General features: G+C 42.9%; 1 protein-coding gene across 4 annotated transcripts in view; it reads left to right on the top strand.

The window, feature by feature from the left end:
- BACH2 (BTB domain and CNC homolog 2) overlaps positions 1-20,621 on the top strand; it is a 179,383-nt gene that overhangs the window by 26,307 nt on the left and 132,455 nt on the right. For 2 of the 4 annotated variants that reach the window (XM_072332077.1, XM_072332075.1), the window contains exon 2: positions 12,363-12,449. The exons of the other annotated variants lie outside the window; for them this stretch is intronic. The gene's annotated coding sequence lies outside the window, so the exon portion shown is untranslated. The remainder of the gene's footprint in view (positions 1-12,362; positions 12,450-20,621) is intronic. 4 annotated transcript variants of the gene reach the window in all.

Genomic DNA, 20,621 nt, shown 5'->3' with positions numbered 1-20,621 from the left:
CAAGATGGAGACTGGGCTCCACCAGCCGCCAGCTCCCTGCTGCCAGCCCAAAAGCCCAGGTGTTCAGCCTATGCGTGGTGCGGGAGGTTTTGTACTCAGCACCAAGACCGCTCACGGGCCAGGAGCTGGTGATAGCTCTGTAAGTCAGTGTTATGAAAGGAAATGAATGTGCTTCTCTGGATACCCATGAATTGATCCAGGTGCTTGTTTCCATCGCAAACAATGGCTCATTCATGAGTGTAACCCGAAGAAGATATAGTCCGTTGTACCTTTTTTTTTTCTCTTTTTCTTTTTTTTCTTTTTTAAACTGAAGAAGTATTTTTATAAGTGATTTAAAAATGGCATTGAGTTAAAAACAAAACAGAACAAATCAATCAGGTGTTACGCTAAAACGTGAAGTGCTTTCACAGCTTCATGGCGTATCTTATATTTTTTCCCCTCTATATTGTCATCCCCCACAAAAAACAAATGGATTGAAGGCACTGAGCAAACGACTGATCACAGTAGGTGCTGCATTACCACTCGTGTGCTGCCTTGAGGTGCTTGCTGGTTGTATGTCTGTGGCTGAAGAGTTTGATTATCTTAATTGCTGCTAAACAAAACCAGTAGGACCAGAAGCTTGGATCACATCTGAGATACTCTATCCTAAAAACTAAATGTAAATATGCTAAAAATGCCTTCAGTTTTCCTTCCTCTTTATCGCTTCTTAAATGGAAATAGACAAGTACCCATTTTCTTTTAGAAATATCCACAAAACTCTGGAATACCAGGATATAAGCATGACAGAGCTACCAGACTACTGAAACACCACATGGAAGTGTTAAGTTGAGTAAAGAGATCAGTTTCTTTTGTTTCACATTATAGGGTATTATTTAAAACAGGTCGCAGCTTGTTGTTTTAAAGCCAGTGATTTGCAGCCTCTGTACACACAGGGGCCACAAGGAGGAGAAGGGGAGAGCTGAGCTTTGGGGCATGTGCTATACTGACATGCCGCCTGCATGCCAGATGCTCCCACCCCACATGTCGGGCACTGCTTATTCTCTGCAGTTTCCTAAATCCTACTAATTTTCTCTTCTGTAAATCAGCAGTTTCCTTTCCTAGCAATTAATCATTTGTTTATTTTTTCTCCTTCTATTTTTAATCCTTCTCATTCATCAACTCTTGCATTTTAATCTTCCAGTAATAGAAAAGTTGTATGTATTTCTGATCCATTCATATCCTTGCCCACATACTCCAGTTTCATGTCTTTATTTTGGTGACCAGCAGCAGGATGCTTCAGAGGAAAGAGCAGTACTCTTGCCCACCTTGAAGTGTAAACATAGAATTGTAGAGTGGTTTGGACCTTAAAGCTTGTGCATTTCCAACCTCTCTGCTGTGGGCGGGGTTGCCACCCAGTAGATCAGGCTGCTCGGGGCCTCATCCATCCTGGCCTTGAATACAACATCTTTACAACTTGTGATAATCTTGGCTTTCACTCTTACTGGGTGACTACTGGAATGTTTTATGTTCTTTTCCAAAAATTCAGTGAGGTAGGAAACTTTCATACAATACCTTTTGGAGGCCAGCTGAGCTCTTGGCCTGCAGGATAGAAACTGGAATGAGTTACTAGGTGGTAAATTGCATGTTGTGTATAAAAGTATTTTCTTTGACACACTTTGAGTTTTTATTTGGTTTAGATCAATTTTCTGCCTGTGTTATGAGATAAACGAATCTTCCTGTTTTATCTTCCCAGAATATTTTCTAAAACATATATTTTAAGCAGACCAAATATCCCTAGAATCTGGGAGGCTCACACAGCTCAGCTGTTATCACCATTGGGCTGCATTGGTGCTCAGCAGCACTGGTGCAAAGGACTTGCTATCTCCCCTTTGTTTTTGCCCTCCCAGAGCTGGGGGTGGCTAGGGGCAGGCCTGGCATCCCAGTACAGCAGCCAAAGCCATCACCACCAGTGGGGCCAGCTGTCACTCAGATCAGCAAGGCTCTTGTCAAATGATTTAAAAGCCATCACTCTGTGCGTGTGTCTCTCAGTTTTTGACAAAGCGCCAGAGAGGTATCTATCAGATGAGAGGTCTGATTGAATGATAGCTCTTTTGTTCCAAGATATACCTACAATGCATCTATATAATCATTTCTGCTTTATTTTACTTTTATGTATTAATTCTACAGAAAAGTTTATAAAAGCCACATTGTGTTTCTTAAGTGATTCTTCCAACAAAACCTAGACTTACAAATGCTTGGTGAGAACAGTGATGGGACAAGCATTGTTGATACCTGCAGGAGCAGTGGAAAATGAAAGTGCTGAGTCCCATGGTTACTGCTCACACAGGGCAGGCCCAGAGAGCTTACGGGAGGGCACATCAGGGGGTCTACAGCTCTATGTTTGAATGCATGTATGAAATACCATCTCTTTGACAACATCTGCTGTGTGTATCTCACGTCATCCCAGAACTTGCTCAGACATCTGAAGAACTTCCCACCTCTCAGTTGCACGTTGATAGCAATGCCTTTGTGGACTCAGATCAGTGAATTCTCTATGGTACAGAGTGCTCCTCTGCATTTAACACGTATATGTAACTGCTTGGAAAAAATTAAATTCATTTTACCTTGCTGAAACTGTCACTGAAGGGACATTGTGTGTTTTTTCCCTTGAGTGTTGGGATAGTTTTTTTCCAGTCTTCCTTCACTGAAAGCCATAGTCGAGTGCTACTTTTCAGTTCTCTCCCTTTCTTTACAGAAGAGAAATCACTTTCTGCTTTTCTTGTGTTCAGAATTATGCAAAACAGTTGCAAAACATAAACATTCAGCAGTAAGTGCCGTAGAAATGTATTCTAAAAAGATTCCACTGTTAACCACACCAAAGGAAACAAAAATGCAAGGTTCTTCAAATCAATGTAACATGCAGGAAGTGACATTTAAATTCTGACTCATTTGAAATTAAGATGTCTTACCATTTTCCTCTTTCTAAGTGTTGAAGATTTTCCATTAGTTAAAGGATTGTCTTGCAGCCCTTCAAGAATAAGTTTAACCTTTTTTTTTTAAGAGGCTTAAGCTATTGGGCATTTTTAAGAAGATGGTGTGCACTTGAATATAAAAGCTTAATGGGTGCTGCATACATTTAATTGGCTATTTGAGAACCTTTGCAAGAAGGCTGACCTCAGAAATATTAGGAAATGGTAGTCCCACTGCTTATCTTCACACTTCATAAAAACCATTGTTTAATTCCTGGAAGAAGAGGGTGTTTCAGTCACTCAGCTTTTTTTCTTTGTTCTGGTTTGCTTTGCTTCTATCGGTCTTTTTCCTGGTCCCATTCAGTGCAGAAATACGGTATTGAAACAGCTGTGTGGTTTATGGCTCTTGCTCTCAAGGTTTTCATTTTTTCCTCATGTGGAAGCCTCGTGTCAAGCCTCCGGTAAACACATTTTCTCAAATCCAAATTGAAAGCGAGGGCTGCAACATGGATCTGCTTTTAGCTGTGAAATCAGGGTCAGTATCAATTGCACACATCCAGTTCCAGTAGCTCTGAGCTTAAGCTTGCATGAGCATTGGTGTTTGCCACCGTGCTCAGCAGCTGATGGCATCCAGGGCTCTTCTGGGTGACAGGATAAGCTAAGAGTCCGTGGACCACTGGCACTGTTTGAACAAGCATTCTCTCTCATTCCTCTTTGAAGGGGATTGCTCAAGCAAACGCCTGTCCTTTCTTTGGGTTTGAATTGCTAATCTTTCATGTGTTGGGTGTGCTATGAATTGCATAAAACTGTTGATGCTCTCTTAAAGCATGAAAGGACGATGTGTTTGTTTCATTTCTCAGATGTCTGCCAGAAATTCTTGATATCACTGAAGAGTCAAGATGTTATCTAAATCACTTAAATTCTGTACTTCAGTATTTTCCCATTGCTAGGATTGAGAAAAAATCAAACTTCAACTATGAGCTGTTTTTGAAATGGAGTATAACATTCAATGTTCTTTTAGCCAGCAAAACTATCCGAGTTGCTAATTGTTATAGTTTTGATTGTTGTTGAATCTTCTTTATCAGAATATGCTTTCATTTCTTTTCTCTACAACTTCTCTGCTGCACTGTGGTAAAGTCAATCTTTTATCTCGTATGCATCTCCAGTATGTTGCTCTGTCAGCCAGAAGTGTCTCTGGTATTTAGGAGATACTGGAAGATTTCAAAGCACAACCTCTTAAGAAAAAAAAGAAATAAATTAAAAAGATATTCTTAAAAAAAAAAAAAAAAAAAAAAAAAAAAAAAAGAAAAAAGATAATCCACTAAAGCCCTGTTAAATAATTAAGATGCTTTGGGCTTTATCAGAATTGACAGTGTTCTTGCCATAATATACATATGCAAAAACTGTAAGAAGTTTAATATTTTATTGCAAGGATAACTCCAAAACCTAAATCTGCTGCCTTGTTTCTATGGTAACAAATATTGAAATATGTCTAGCCAACACTGTGGGTCCCCCCACCCCCATTTAATTTCAGTCTATGGGTTCTAGGAATTCATTAAAACTGTAGAATCCTTTTAAAATTGGTCTGTTCTGTTGTAAAATTCCCTAAGATTAATGTTGAACATAACTTTAAATTTTAACATAAACATTTCTTTGAGAGAGATTTCTTAGCAAGTGAGGGATTAGAGTTATATTTCTAAGACTGTGTGCACATTGATCTGGTATTTTTGTTCTTCGACAGTGAGTTAGATTTTCTTTTCTTCGCATGACTGTAGTTAAAAAAATGAGTTTCAGACTATGGATTCTGCTGGAAATATTAAAGGCTTCTGAACTGGAGCGGTCTGGCTGGAAGATAACAATGGTGTGAAGTCAGTGCCTGCATGATTAAAGTCAGCGGTCAGGACTTCTGTGTGAGAGCCTGATCTTAAGATTAAAGAGATTACCTACTGGGGGTTTACTCTTTATTTCAATTAATTGCACTTAATTTTTTCTCTTAGTACAGAGCCTTTCCTGGGTGTCTGAATTAAGCTATTTCATGCCTGCCTTCTTCTGGATGTTTTTTCTTTTGAGGGCAGTAATGGGAGTAATCTTAAGTGTTGTCTGTGAGGTTCCATTCTCCCATTGGTAACTCAAACCACAAGCACCTAGCCCTAGAAGCAACAGAAAAATTGTTGAAGTTTTGAAGTGAGAACATCAGGTCCATTCAACATTTTGCATCTGGTTGGCCAGTCAGCATTAGACAGAACTGGAAACATAATGGCTTCTGCTCTATGCTGGAGGTACTCTGGTTTCTGCTAAGATACAACAAACATAATGAGGCAACAAAAAGAAAAGTTCAGGAACTGAGATTTGAACCTAACAGCTGTGTTTCAGAAGCTCTTGGTTATGGAGTAAATGCATGTTTTCTCATACAGCTAATAGCATCCAAACACTTTTCCTTGAAGAAACTGATAACTGGGAACTTGAAAATCGGAGCCAGTAGTCTTAACAGATGCCTTCATTGAAAAGGAGATGCAACTGGAACCATAGACTGAAGGACTCAATGCAGGCAGAAGGTGGTGCTGGGAAAAAGTGAGGATCAGGCATGGGTATCCTTGCAGAATAGTGAGAGAGAAAGTGTGTTTTTAATGAACAAAGGATTATTTCCTGTGCAGGAATGGCTGATTTCAGTGCTGACTGAAAGAAAAGGGTAGTGTAAATGCACTAGTCTGTAGTTAAACCTCCAGAACCTCATTTCATGATTGCAAATACTATGTAGAAAAAGAACGGGGACGACATTCTGTGAAGAAGTTGCTTCAGCTTGCTCCACCAGTGTGTGGATGTCCTTGGCTGAGGCAGCCGTCCTCCCTTCCCACACCCACACACCTCACAGTCAGGGACAGCCGCATCAACCTACCCTTTGCAATATTTTGGACTTCTAGACTTATACAAGAATCCTTGGAAGACTTGAACTCTCTGCATTGAGCTTCACCCATGACAGCAATTTAAATGATGCATGCATAGTCCTGTCCCCAAGAAAATACACTTTCATCGAGGATCATTTTCTTTTTATTTTATGATGCCTTTTCCCTTAAAAAAAATATATATATATATACTATATATATTATATCTATATATTATATATATCTATATTATACATATATATACACACTATATATATAGTATATATAGTATATATAATATAGATAGTGTATATCTATATTATTTGTATAATATATATATAAAATAAAGCGGCCCCTATATTATAACTACAGAATGAAGCTTGGTTTTTCAAGACAGGGATTTGAAGTCTCCTTATGTAGCGCAGGGAAGGTGATTGAATGCTCTGTAAGCTGAAGTGAAAGCTGATTTTTTTTTTCTTTCTTTCTTTCTTCTTCTTTTTTTTCTTTAAAATCCAAACAAAAATCTGCAGACTGTTGTTCTTTCATTCCCCTGGTTCAGTGTGGAACGGGGTGAAACCACAGATGAGCTCCTGCCCAAACTTTTTTTTTCTAAAGTAATCAATTTTTCTTAAATGGCGCAAGAATACAGTTAATGAAATGGGCTCCGTGTTGAGGATTTCTTGCATCATGCCGACAGACTTGTCAAATTTATTTTCTGGAAAACTGAGCAGGATTGAGAGCAGGATTATATGTCTGCATAAAAGCTGTGACTATTCCCCTTCCATTAGGCTTTTAATCTTTCACAGGCAAAGCTGGGCTGCCTGCTGAAGCGTTGCCAGTTGGTAGCTGTCAGGGAGCTTTCACCATGGACAAATGCGTCCACACCAGTTTTTCCACCTTACTTTAAAACATCTGGTATATATCAGGGTCCTACACACCCTTTTTGACTCCAGGAGCTGTGAAGTGAAAAAGCAACTTGTATGCTTGTCTGATCAGCTCTCACATTCTCATATGGTGTCTGTATAATCAGATGCATCAAATAATACTTTGATTTACTCCTACGGCTTGAAAAATATGTACAGTCAGGTTTAGATTAATTGCTTAAATCCTGCAGAGAGGGTGAGTGAGCTTAGGGACGGGTGTGAGAGTTAAGAATACCAACGGTTATACTGTCTGCTCCATGCAAGACAAAGGCAGAGTTCAAGCCACAGTTGCTGCTTATAACCTCCACCGTGTTTTTGCAAGAATAGATGTTTTTCTTAACACAAGCAATCCCGTACAAAGATGCACACCAGATGATTGCGTAGAATAGGCGGTGTGGGTGCACGCCTAGAAGATAGACACTGGTATGGGAGCATTTGTTTCCTGCAGGAGCTAAAAGCTCCTTTTGGAGGAGAAGAAGGATTTGTAGAGATGGGCTTATTTTAAATCTCTGTGAGTACTCAGTGCTACCACTGTCAATGGGGCAATTTTCTTTCTGGTAGCTTTTTTGGAGATCTGATGTATGTGAAATAAATGCTGAATGATGAGAGTCCACAGTGACTTCTGTGGGGTATTGCCAGCAGCCAGCCCCATGTCCCTGCTAATTCAATATTCACTTTCTTGAATATGAGTCTTCCAGAGGTGAACTTTGGAAGGATTATGTGTAGTGACATCATTGCAACTTCCTTTTTTTGTCCTCAATTCCCCAGCCTTATGGTGGGGAGTTTGCCTCTGTCCCCTCAGTCTGTTGGCTGTTTCCATGGCAGTTTCTGCTGTGCCATTTCAAGACACAAAGCACATCATCATTTTTCTTAGCCCCACAGCAGCTCCAAACTTGGGCTGGTTTAATTAAAAAACAGAGCAGCAGCAGAGCAGGATTGGGGCGGGAGTGCCTGGAGTTTTGGAGTGCTTGGGGCAGAAGGCTCAGCCTGCCTCCCTCTGCCTGCCACAGGAGATCCCTATGGGAGAAGGGAGTGGCGTTGAGATCTGCCATGTGCCTCTGAGAGCTGCATCGCGCCCGAAACACCCTGGTTATAGAGGGTTGTCCCACCTTTGTTTTCCACTGTGGCAAGCCCCTTCTCCATCGTAAACATTTTGCCAGAGTGGATAGGTGACAAAGCAGTGAATTTCTGCTCCATGTCACACACTCATAGAATTTAAAATCCTCACTCTGCCTTTCATCTTGTGAACTGTTTTCTGCAGATATTTCCTAACTTCTCCCATGACGTTTTAGCCTGTTTCTTCAGAAGATTGTATGGGCTGAAAGAGACTATTGTTTCTGCAAGAGTGCAAGCATGTGCACATTTGCTGATCTGGTTGGTACAGGATTTCGAGAGTGGGTGTTTGACTGAGGAGCAGGATTTGGATGTGTGTGCATACAAATTCTTGCTTGCAGCGTGCTCTCCTATTTCATAAATAAGATCACATTTCACTTTCTAGGTTCCTTAGTTGTGTTGCTCCAAAAGCTGAACTCCGATATCATGAGACGTAAACAAGGAAATGGCATACAGTGAGATTACAGAAACTTCACTTAGCAGAGATTTGCAGACTGTTTTGTTTTTCAGCTCTGTTCCTGGGTAGGTATCAACCAACCACTTGTGTGGAGACTTGAGCACAATTACTGTTCACAAATATCACAGGTTTGAAATGAATACTTTGTGCTTCCTTCCTTGTTCCAGTGTCTGGATTTTCAGTTTTGAAGCACAGACTAGCACATACTTCTCAGCATGGCATTTTGCTTTGGCAATGGAGCTGTGCTTGCCAGCTCTTGAGACACCGCAACCCAAGCATTGCATTTAGAACAAACTCTTATTGCATGGTGTAAACTACTTTGCAAAATGTTTTTCAGTTGAGTAGTGTTACTGGGGAACAAAGAAACCGCTGGGGGTTGTTTTTGTTTCACACCCTGGATCTTGTCAGATGCAACCTTGCCCCAGATTTACTTCCACTTTTGGGAACATTACCTAGAGAATGGCACTGGGATAACTCCAGCTTCCTCGTCTATCCTGGTGACACACATTTTTGCCAGCCATGAAGTGACATCTTCTATGGGCATGGAGTGAGCACTGGTCTGCAGCCATCTGACAATACACCACATCCTCGAGGGAGACAGTTTTTTTACACAAGCAGATAGTAGTGGGAAAAGGGAAATAATTTTAAACTAGAAAAGGAGAAGTTCAGATTAGAAGTTGGAGGAAATTCTTTACTCAGAGGGTGGTGAGGCTGCCCACAGAAGCTGTGGGTACCCCATCCCTGGGGACACTCAAGGCCAGGTTGGATGGGGCCCTGGGCAGCCTGAGCTGGGGGATGGCAACCCTGCACGTGGCAAAAGGGTTGGAACTGGATGGGCTTCAAAGTCCCTTTCAACTCAAGCCATTCTGTAATGATTCTATGATTCCCATTTTCATATGGTTTCCCTGCTTCCTCAGGAGTAGTTGCTCTTGGGGAATGACTCCTTGGCAGTAGAGGATGAAGGCTGAGACTTGTTGGTAATGTAAGAGTTGGTGAGGATTGATCTTGTGATTTGTTGAAGGATTTTGTTCCACTGAAAAGATTTTTGATGGATGGATGCTCAGGAATTACTGGGTGTTGACAAAAGCAGTTGACAACAGCCAGTTCTGTACAAGTATGGGGAAGAGCTTCTAGCCTCACCCAATGCCACTTGTGCTTTTAGCAACTCTGGACCAAACTGCTATTTCAGCTGTCCATGAGAGGCTTTTTTAGTGCTTCACAGACCACCTCTGCTCCTTGCCCAAGTGATGTTCCTTAAATTGCACGTCCTTTGCAGAAGCTTGAGGGCACAGTGCAGAGCATGGGAGCTGCCTTTTCCTATCTGACATTCCTTTTGTTTGGGAGTGAGTGAGCCCTTGCTACTTCAGCCAGGAACATCGAAGGTACCGTTTTACTGTCAGTTTCTTCTCTGCACTCCTGAGGATTGCATGTAGGGCAGTTTGGAGGGTTCCTAGCAGTGCAGCTCCGTGTTTGCAGTCAGCAAGTTCATTAGAGCCCTAAATTATTTACCTTAAAGAATTCAAGCCCTGAATTATTTACCTTTTAGAACAGTCTTTCTGCGTCATGCATTGACTTGACCATAGGAGTGTGCTCTGCTATGGGTTGTGAGCATCTCAGCATAATATTGAGGACCATTCCAACATTTTACTACTAATTTTATTTCCATACACAATGAGATGAAAATATTACAAGTGGGGTCACAGTGTGAATCATCAAGATGTAGAAAGGATTTGTGCAGCCCTGATCCAAGCCTGGGAATTGCACGGGCTGTTTGTGGATCCGTGATTGTGCTGCTCTTTCAGCAAGAGCCTGCTGAGCTCCCAGTGTCATGCTTTCTTCCTGCTGCTCTGTGCTTGGCCCTAGGACAACACCACTCAAGCCCTACTAAAAAAGTTTGTAATTTCCTCACCAACTTTTCCGTTTATCGCTGTCATGCTTGAGAGTTTGATTAATGGTTTGGGAAGCGCTACCACTTTTTACAGGAAGAGAGCTAAAGTTAAGGACAAAGGATCGTGGGGATATCACAGCCTTGCCATGGAGACATCTCAGTATCACATAATATTTCATGCAATGGAAATGCAGCTCCTTTTTGCATTTTCTGTGAGCAGTCATGTGTTTTGCTTGAGAGAAGACAGGGTTTCAGGATGGGTAAAAGCTTGCCATTAGCAACTGCTTGGGAAAAGCTGGACTGAGAGACTTGTGTGCCCTGCCCTGTGGCAGCCCTCTAGGGCTCAGCTGGCCTATCCCAATGGCTGTAGAAATAGTGGGAAGCCACAGCGTGGCTGCACCTTCACTGCCAGCAAATGTCAGTGCTTTCCTTTGCTTTTCTCTTGTGGCACTGGCGCACAGCTCAGGTATGTCCGGAGCACTGTGTGGCAGGGGATGCACGAGGGGAAGTGCAGCTGCTATGGGCAGTGTTTCTTCCAGCACATCTCCTTGTCAATGTTATTTCTTATAACCTACCTTTATAAAGTTAAAGAGTTAAAAACATAGGAAGTGAATAAAAATGGTAAATAGTGTCAACTGGCATTGTATCAACTCCAAGAAGGTTCACAGCCACTGCACAACCTGCAGCCCTCTGTGCGTCTCATCACTTTCTCCCCACCCAACCTCTGATTTCCTGTCCCTGGGCAGTGAAGTTTTTAACTCCAGTATATTTTCTGCTCTCCCCCTTGGCCTAGCTCTTGGCTGCACTGAATCCAGTGTTGGTGGCTTCATGCTGCTGGGGCTGCGGTATGGAGGTTTCCTGGCACAGGCACAGGGTTAGCCTGGTCCTTGCTCAGGAAGCTGCAAATCTTTTCACACCTACTCAGTAAAGAATATTTTGATTGTTGTTGTTATTATTATTATTATTATTATTAGTTTTGTTCTTTTGAAAGCTTGTAAATTAAGCAGGTCTTTGTCATGGACAGCAAGGCTCATTTTCCTTAGAAGTCAGTTCTTCTCAGTGCAAGACCTAGGTTGAAAATCTCTGGGTTGCCAGAACATGTTGAGTTTTTCCAGGCACTTTGTTCTTTATGAAATGAGCCAGGCAGACTGTTGTGACCAAAACCTTGCAACAGAGCTCTCTCTGGCAGACACTCATGTTGGCGATGGACAGAGCGCACTGAACAACTGAGCACGAGTATGGCAGGAAGGGTGTCACAGCCATATCTCCCTGTGCTATGAAGCTACCTGTACTCTGTTTCTCCATGTGGAGGTGAGCAAGGGATCATGTGCAGGTGGCTGAGTTGCATCTTCTGGTGTGAAGGTTTTTGTTTTTTTTGCTTTCAGAGGAAGCAATGAAATATTGACGTTAATGGCATTTCCAGTCCTGTTTTTTTCTTCACTTACGATGTGTCTTCAGGTGACTCAGAGAGGCTAGTGGTTTTTTTATGAGACGGTATCTTCAGTTGGGTTTCTACCACACTGGCTTTTTTCTTCCTTATTTAAGTGTGGAAGTTTCTTTCATGAAGTGTCCATTATGGTGCATCAGAAGAGTTTGACACCGAAGTGTGAAACAAATAACGTGTGAAGTAGGTACTGAGCACAGGCACAAAAAGACCCTTTTGAGAATTTTAAGCAAAATCACCACCTAAATAATGTTGTATGACTCAAGTTCAGGGAAACTGTATGATTAAGTAATTTTACAGGTATTATTTTTACATTGCTACTATGGTTATTAGTGGTGTGTATTTACTAACGAAACTGAAAGAAACATTGAAGAGGCTCCCTCTTCCCTTGTGTGCCTGCTTTTGGTAGCACTGTGCTGCCATCCTTGGGGGGTAGATGTGGGATTTGGGCTCAGGGAGCTGAGTTCTCTCTCACAGCTTTGCAAGCAAGTTGCTGTCCCTGTTAGGCTGCTGTCTGCTCTGGTTGGTCAGTAAGCAATTTTATCAAAAAGGACTTTTTCTTGTTTGAGATTTTCATGACACTTAGTAGGAAAAAAAACAACCCAAATGTCTAAAATATTAGCTGGGAAGTCTAACTGCTGCAATACAAATAATAGATAACCTCATCCAGTTAATCAGTTTTCTCTTTTGTGTTGGTTTTCACACAGAGCGATGAGGCAAGAGAGAAGTTTTTAAAAACAGAAAAATGTGATTGCAGAAACATCATTGTTGGCAGGAGGACTCGGTGGATTCAGGTAATAATGTGACACTGCTCGTTTATTATGCTTTAAAAACTGGCTAGATTTCAGATTGACAGTGGCCTTTTGTCAGGAACTGAGTGGTAGAGGTTGGTGACAAGGTATAACAAGAGCCGATGGCTGGCTGCTAAATTAATTCAGACCCAGCAAGAGAATGAAAGTGTTCTGGCAGCAGGAGTGGTTTCTGAATGGGACATTGTTGCTGGGGCTGGGACATCTTTCATCATCTAAGGCTGTTAAAACTGAAGTTATTCTTTTTTTTTTTTTTTTAAATTGTTATTATTTAATTGTGGTGTTGTCATTTTTATGCTAAGAGTCAGGATCTTAGAACTTCGTTAATGTAGGAAGAAAGCTCCAGGCCTGTGGAAGAAGGTCAAATTATTAGCTGTCCCTTCAGACTACGAAATGCTGAATCTGTGACTATTTCCCTTGAATTCCCCGTCTTAAAAGATTTCTGGCTCAGAACAGATTGTTATCTTCTAAAACACCCATACCTGTATCTTTACTGTAGCAGACTAACACTGGGTGTTTTGTATGAATGAAGGCAATTTCTTCTTGCAGAATGGTAGCAATTGTAATGTGTGGTGTTTAAATATACTACCAATATGTTGGCAAAATTACCTTAAAATATCATCTTTAATATATTCAGACCCTACTTGTTGAGAAATGTGAGTTGTTAGCTAAAATGCATCTCTTATGTTTTTAATCATTCTAATTATTTTCCTAACTGAGAGGCAGAGATGGCTGGAGGGGGGATATTTGGAGTGCTATTTGCGGTGCAGTTCCTAAGTGGAGCCAGATCCTGCCCTCACATTTCTTAGGCAGTCCTGGTGAAGCCATCAGGCTTTTCTGGAACACAAGGGTTTTCCCCATGTCTATTTGATTTCAGGATAATGGCTTACAGTGGCTTTGTCACACACTGATTTTTCACACGTATGAGGAAGTAGAAAAGCATGTATCCTTGACAGTGTAGACTATTGGTTTTCAGCACAATTTTTTTTGAGGAGCAGATTGGCAGAGCTGGTTGCCTTAGACTGAGCTGATTTTAACTGGAGATTCCGTTGCATTTTCTTTGTTAGATGCTAGGCGGAAAAAAGAAAAAAAAAACCAACAACATGCAATTGCAGCTTTGCATTTCTGTATTCGTGCCCAAGAAGGACATTTAAATAGTGTGTGAATGGGTGTGGATTTAGTATTTCCACCAGCCAGCTTCTTTTTAATGTTAAATTGCATCCTCTGGAAAGATAGTTGCTGTATCAACATCAGCGTAATGACATTTTATTAAAAAATCAATATCCAGCCGTAGGAATGTGTCTTGGTGTAAACAGTCGTGTGCTTACGGCTGTGATGTGTATATGTTTGCAAATGTAATGCACTTGGTAACTTGGATAAACACTGTATGTGTGACTCATAGTGGAGTATGAACTTACTTTAAAGCAGCAAGTGTGGGATTTGTTGAATATTGTGTTGTTTGCATCCCTGCATACTTACATTAGGTCATGATTAATCTCAAATTGGCCAACAACCTGGGAGGAGAATTACTGCTGATCTCCCATAGGTGACTCCAGAAATAAACATAAGGATGGAAGTGCTTTAAAAAGCATAAATAGTAGTTAGAATTCATAGAATCATAAAGTAAACATATGGTACAAGGTCCTCTAAAATGTAACACTTGAAAGCTTTTTTTTATAGTTTCAGAAAAGGTTTGTTTAGCTATCACAGGGAAAGTAAATATTTTCATTCCTTTTCCTTCAACATTTCTCATTCTGTTCCTCTTTCTTCTCTACCTTTTTTTTTTTTTTTTTTTTTTTTTTTTTTTTTTTTTTTTTTTTTTTAGTAAGCTCCATTTGGGGTAGTTTGCTAATTATCCTTCTTTTGATGGAGTCTCAAGGGTTCGTGCAGTGTCAGGATGGAGTTGGTGCCAATGGACACAATGGGTGCTGCAGCAGCCCCAGGGTCTGTCAGGACAGTGTCCATTCTGTAGCACAACACATCAAGGCTCAGTGCTGGGCGATGCAATCCCAGCGTGTGCTCACGGTGCACAGGGTGCTGCACGCTGTGGCATCCCCAGTCTTCAGACATGTTTTGCAGATGGCATTTCAAGCGCCAGTAGCAGGATGGTGTGTTGGGAGGAGAGGCCAATGCTGTGAGGGGTGAAGGAGGAAGATGGGGAGCAGGGGGCTGGGCAGGGAGGGCAGCAGGAAAGGGGGTTTCGAGAGGAACATGCGGCTCTGGGGGGAAATGCTATGTGCTTTGCAGTTGCCTGTGTGGATAGAAACCAGATGGTGTGCTGGAACACCCGCTTACTCGGGTGACGGTGGAGCCAAACATATGGTTAATGGTTAGGAGGAATAGCTTGCAGAGCCAGGGCTTTGCTGACTGCCTCGCATTACAGATTGTTACAGTGTGTCATTACATTGCCAAACTAAGTGCTTAATACCCAGTGCAGCGCTGGGCACACATCGGCACAGATGACTTTCCATGCAGAGCTGGCGCAGCCAGGAGGCTGACATCACGCATGGCTCGGTGCATCCCCCACCACATCCTCTAGACCCCACTCACCGTGGAAGTGCCGTAAATCTGGGCTTTTACAAGCCCCAAACCTACAGCAGGCAGCTTTCCTGTTCTGCGTGCGTGCCTTTAATCCAGTTATTTCCAGCGGCGTACGGTTGGGTTTTGCTTTTCTCCCCACAGCGTCCAAGTTCACCTCGGCTGTGGCCCTGCGCTTACATGCCCAGCATTTGAAGTTCCTGCGCCGGGAGCTTTGGGCAACACCGGGCCTATGTTATCTAAGGAACTGCTGAGCTCATTCATCTCCTTTTCACGGCCCGCTTCCTTTTATTTTTAGCCAAATCCGTCAGGCCTGACAGGCGGGTAATTTGAGCCAGAGAAAGGGCAAAGCTCCAGGTCCTTTCCACAAAGCAATTCTTCTCCTCCCTCCTGGGAAGGCTCCAAACTCGGCCTGCTCCAGGCAGATGGATTTGTTGAGTCATGTGAGATCATTTACACAAAAACACAGTGAGGCAGTGAAGAAAAAAAAAAAAAAGAAAAAAGAAAAAAAAAAAAGGAAAGAAAAAGAAAACGGAGGGGGAAGGGGGGGGTGGGGGAGCGTGTGCTGCTGTTGGTTGGGCTGCGAGGGTAGGAAATGTGCTGCTCGGCAGCGAGACGGAGGAATGCAGCGGATTCATTCTTGTATAAGGTAATGTCTAGTTTACAGTGCAGGGTGGAGCCAGCGTGGAGAAATCACTCGAAAACAGATTACTCATTTAAAACTAAAGATTCTCCTCAAAATAGAACAACTGAGACCCAAAACAACCAGCAAGCTGTGCATGCACACAACAAAGGGCATGCTGTTGACAGCGCTGGTTTCCAGGAGCGAAGATCTCCTATCTGGGGCTGCTGGAAATCAGCTTGCCCCAGTACTGCAGTAATGGCTTTGTCAGGGCTGGCGAGCCCAGTAACTGCACTGTTGTATGCCCACAAGGGATGGTTTGGGGCACTGGGAAGGAGCAATGTGGTGACCATGGCAGGTGGGCTGCTGGCATGGTGCGGGGCTACAGTGGGGCCATGCCTTCCTTGTGGCACAATCTGCACCACACCAGGGAGTGAACTGCATTTGGGCATGGGGATTGAATGCTGATTGTGTTACCATTTGCAACCTAAACTAACCCTGACGTGTTTTGGATTGTTTTGTTTATTTGAGTGGGTGGTAAGAGAGAACATCCAGTTTGGATGGGGTTGTTTAGATCTTCATGCATCCCTGAGAGAATTAGGTTGGGTTAATTTTGCCATTTTGTAATGATATGTATTCAAACCTTAAATAGACATGGACTGTATTTAAATATTCTTAATATGATTTCCAGTTACTCTAGATTTCTTAACATGGCAATACTGAATGTCAGTGTGTCATCCCGATGATGACTGAGAGCAGGAGCAGAAACTGCAATTGGAAATTAGTGGAGCGCACACACAATGAAGCAGGTTCAATGCAATTTCTTTAGTTCTTCGATGCACTTAAGGAACTCATGTATGTGCAAATGCAGGTTTGTATTTTAACTTGACTCTTGCAGAGAACAGCATCTTCTGCAGGCTCCACAGGGCAATGTCCAGTCAAGATGCCGTCCTTTTGGGAAGGGAGCGTTTGCTTGCAGCCTTCCCCACTCTGCTTGGCCTTGTCTTCCTTTTTTCTTCTCCCGCTTCTTTTTTTTTAATGTTTTCATTTGAAAGGCCAGTGGATTTCACGGCTTGCTCACTGCGCCGCGCTGTGCTATTGAGCATGTTTGGCATGGAGAGAGACTTCTCAGCTAGACCAGCTTTCTGCTTAAGAGTTTTCTCACTTGGAGGAAAGCCTTTGTCTCCTGTCTCTTTATCAGCCTCCCTCATTAACTGTGGAGTTGGAGCACTTGGCAGCACCCCGAGTCCCGGCTGGGTCCCACATTGGCCACTGCACAAACTCACAGCAGGATCCTTGCCCATCAGTTTACAGCTGAGGTCTGCGGCGAGAAGCAGCAAGGGATGAGAGTGCAAAGAAGATGTATGTGGCCAAACTGGAGACCAGGGCCGTGTGTTAAAGGGTGACCACATAACTAGAAATCACTGCAGGTTGCACAGAGATTCTCCAAGAAGTTACAGAGGACAGTGTTGCTATTTATTCTTTTGGCATAGTTACTGTAATGTTCTTTCCCCCCACTTCCCCAATTACCTAATTATCCTGCATTTTCTCTTTCTGTGAGCAGCATTTCTCATAGTTTACGCAGAGCTGCAATTCATGTTAAATTCTCAATTTGTAAAGCTGACCTCCCATCAGTGTCTGTGGGATTTCTACCAGAAAAGAAGTTCGCGAGGAGCCAAAGTCTTTTTTTCTTTTAAATGATTTTGTCTGAGTGGACAATCTCTGTGTAATTCCTCTATAAACTTTTCAGTTCCATAGCTTTATCGCTGTTTATTGCACTTGGAAGACTTGTAATTTTACTTAATACCCTACACCCTAATATCTCCTTTTTCTCCTCTTATGTTGCTACATTCATTGTTTTTTGCTTCTTTATAGCAGACATCCAGCCAGACTAGACAGGTTTTGGGAACTGTTCATGACCTGACTATCAGGAAAATCAGCCCTACTTTTCCTTCTCTCTCTTTCACAGCTGCTCAACTTCCCCTCCTTCTTCTAAAAACTGTGTTGTCTGTAAGATGCTATCAACCACATACTTCTTTTATCTCACTTCTCATATCGCTTCTATTCTTCTGGCCATACTACCTCTTCCTCTGTTTCATGATTAGACCAGGAATTTCTTTGCTGCTGGCACCTTCCATCACTGCACATACTGTGGCGCTGCCTCCTTTGAGATCCAAGGAAGTGCTCACATGTTATGTCATGTCCTGCACTTGGCTTCAGTTTCCACAGCATACACCAGGTAGAGGGTATCTTCTTGAGTGATGATTCTTTCATTGCAACCAGCTGCTCTCAGTTCTGAGCTCACAGCGCTAGCACTTGAGAAGGGAAATTCCTTGGCAGATGTGTGTTGAGTCTTAAAGTTGTTGTGGTATCTCCATATACTGTTTTAGATCTGCACAGAGAGCACTGTTGGCCTCCCACCTGAACCATTTGCATTAGATTGTCTCCTCTTTAGCTCATGTTATTTCCACATTGGGATTCTACATTATTTCCCGAGAAGAGTTGAATAGAGGGCGCCTCCAGAGCTGAGAGCTGTAACAGCTCTGTTTTCTCTAAGAGACAGACTTGTTCCCCATTTCCAGAGCTGGATTCTAACTGCGATTAGCAGTGGTTGTCACCATGGCTGTCCAGGGCAGAAGTGGAGCAGGAGATCCTTGATGCCTAATGACCCAAAGCAACAGAATTGTGGGTTCTATTCTGAGGTTTGACCTAATTGCTTATAATGAAGAGATGCATCTCATAGATGGTTCCTGGAATTCACACCACTGAGTCACACCAAAGTGCTTGTTGTTATTTCAGCAGGAAAGGCAGTTGTTTTTTTTTGTTTTTTTTGTTTGTTTTTTTTTTTTCTTCAGGCTTGAAAGATCTTCATTTCCTTCTGAAGATCTTATTCTGTGCCATAATTGTACAGCCTTCCCCAATCTGAAGTTGTGCCAAAGAGAGCCTTGCAAGCAAGGTAACCCTGTACTTTGAGCTCCAGTTATACCCTAAGTAAGGATCAAATAGCAATTCCCTCTGTCAAAGGTTACCCTAAAATCTACCGGCACCCATGACAGGGGTATAGACGGCCTGCAGGGCCGCTATCCCAAAAGGAAAAGAAAACAGAGAAAGAGAAAATAAATACAGTGGCAATGATCTAAGGAGGCACACTATTTTACTAAATACTATATTGGAATACAGAATAACACAATATAATGCAATATAATTGGAATTAAGGCTAACAAATCAAATAAAATAAGAGAGAGTGAGTCCCGAAACCGAAAGGCCTACTGTAACTCTAGGCGAAACGGCTGGAACGCTCCCACACGGCTCTCCCCCTGGCTGGCAGGATCCAAGAGAGCGAGTCCAGCACTGAAGTGAGATTATATAGTCCTGGTCATATGACTGACCGTGGTGCTCCCTGGGACATGTAGTCTTCTTTCTGTGAGCAGCAGATTCGTCAAAATTATCTGTGCTTAACATGATGTTATGATGTGGAATACTGATAGCAAAATTACAACATTGCAAAACCATGACATTCCACCCCTTATTCTACATCATTACATTATGCTTATTATACACACACACATATATATATAGTCGTGAGCAATCAGCAACCTTATTTTCTTAACAATTTATATCTATTTTCATGCAAATCTTTAGGCTGAAAATAAAACTCCGTAACTTAACACACTATTATTTACTAAATCGAGGAAATGGCAAAACTGCCAGAAAGAGGAATATGATAACGGTGGAGGGAAGAAAGGGGAAAGGCAGCACTAGCGGGGCGTCCCCCACATCATAGTGCACTCATCCTTTTCCTAAGCTACAGGGCCGCTGCATGGAGGACTTCTTGGGACTGTCCTCGTCTGTCTCCATCAATCTGGATGTCAGGCAGGAGCCCAGAGCATAAGCAGAGCGTAGAAGCAGACCAGCATCACTGCTGGTGGTATGGCCATCCTCCAAGTCATCCATTCCCTTCAGTGGAACAGAAGCATCAAGGAGAGGCTCAGCAAGAAACTCCCCAGCAGGTGATCACAGTATCACAGTATTGTGCGAGTTGGAAGGGACCTTAGAGGTCATCGAGTCCAACTCCCGGGATTCGAGCCCTCTGTGTAGCAGAGCGGCACTTCTACCACTTGTGCCACAGCGGGGATTCGAACCCAGGCCTCCGGTGTTGCAAGCGGCACTTCTATCACCGCGCCACCGGGGCACACGTTTGTGCCAGCAGCCTCACATCCTGGCCTGGAGAGTCCAGCTCCAAACCCTCATAGGGGAACAGCGAACCCAGGCCTCGTGGCTGCAGGATGAGCCCCCTCACTGCGGGGTGGCTCACTTGGCACATCCACACCATCCTCACCATGGGCTTCTGCTTCTTGCCCAGGTGACAGGGATAGGAGTGGAACTGCTGGGGCAGTGTCTGGAGTACCATGCCTCCATAGAACTTGCTTCTCCAGCCCTAATATGGTATTTCGGGCGATAGCATGGGGTACTGGTATGTTTCAAGCCACCCAGTGGTTGCCTCCACCATGGTGAGCACATAACGCTTACCATTGCGAGATCATGGCAAGGTGATATAATCAATCTACCATGCCTCCCCATATTTATATTTTTGCCATCGCCCTTCCCCCCAAAAAGTTTTCATCCTCTTGGCTTGTTTAATTATGGCACATATTTCACAGTCATGAATGACCTAGCAATAGCATGCATAGTTAAGTCCACCCCTCGGTCACTGGACCACTTATATGTTGCATCTCTTGCTTGATGGCCCAAGGTCTCATGGGCCCATCGAGCTAGGAATAATTCAGTCTTGTTCTGCCAGTCTAAGTCTATTTGAGCCACCTCAATTTTGGCAGCCCGATCGACCTGATGGTTATTTTGATGTTCTTCAGTAGCCTTACTCTTAGGCACGTGAGCATCTACATGGCGCACCTTTACAACAATGTTTCTTATTTGGGCAGCAATGTTTTTCCACAGTTCAGCAGCCCAAATAGGTTTACCTCTTCGTTGTTGCCAGT

This window comes from Excalfactoria chinensis, chromosome 3 (assembly GCF_039878825.1).
Source record: "Excalfactoria chinensis isolate bCotChi1 chromosome 3, bCotChi1.hap2, whole genome shotgun sequence".
NCBI lineage: Eukaryota > Metazoa > Chordata > Aves > Galliformes > Phasianidae > Excalfactoria > Excalfactoria chinensis.
The sequence above is the reverse complement of the archived record's forward strand: the minus strand, read 5'-3'. Positions and strand labels throughout refer to the sequence as shown.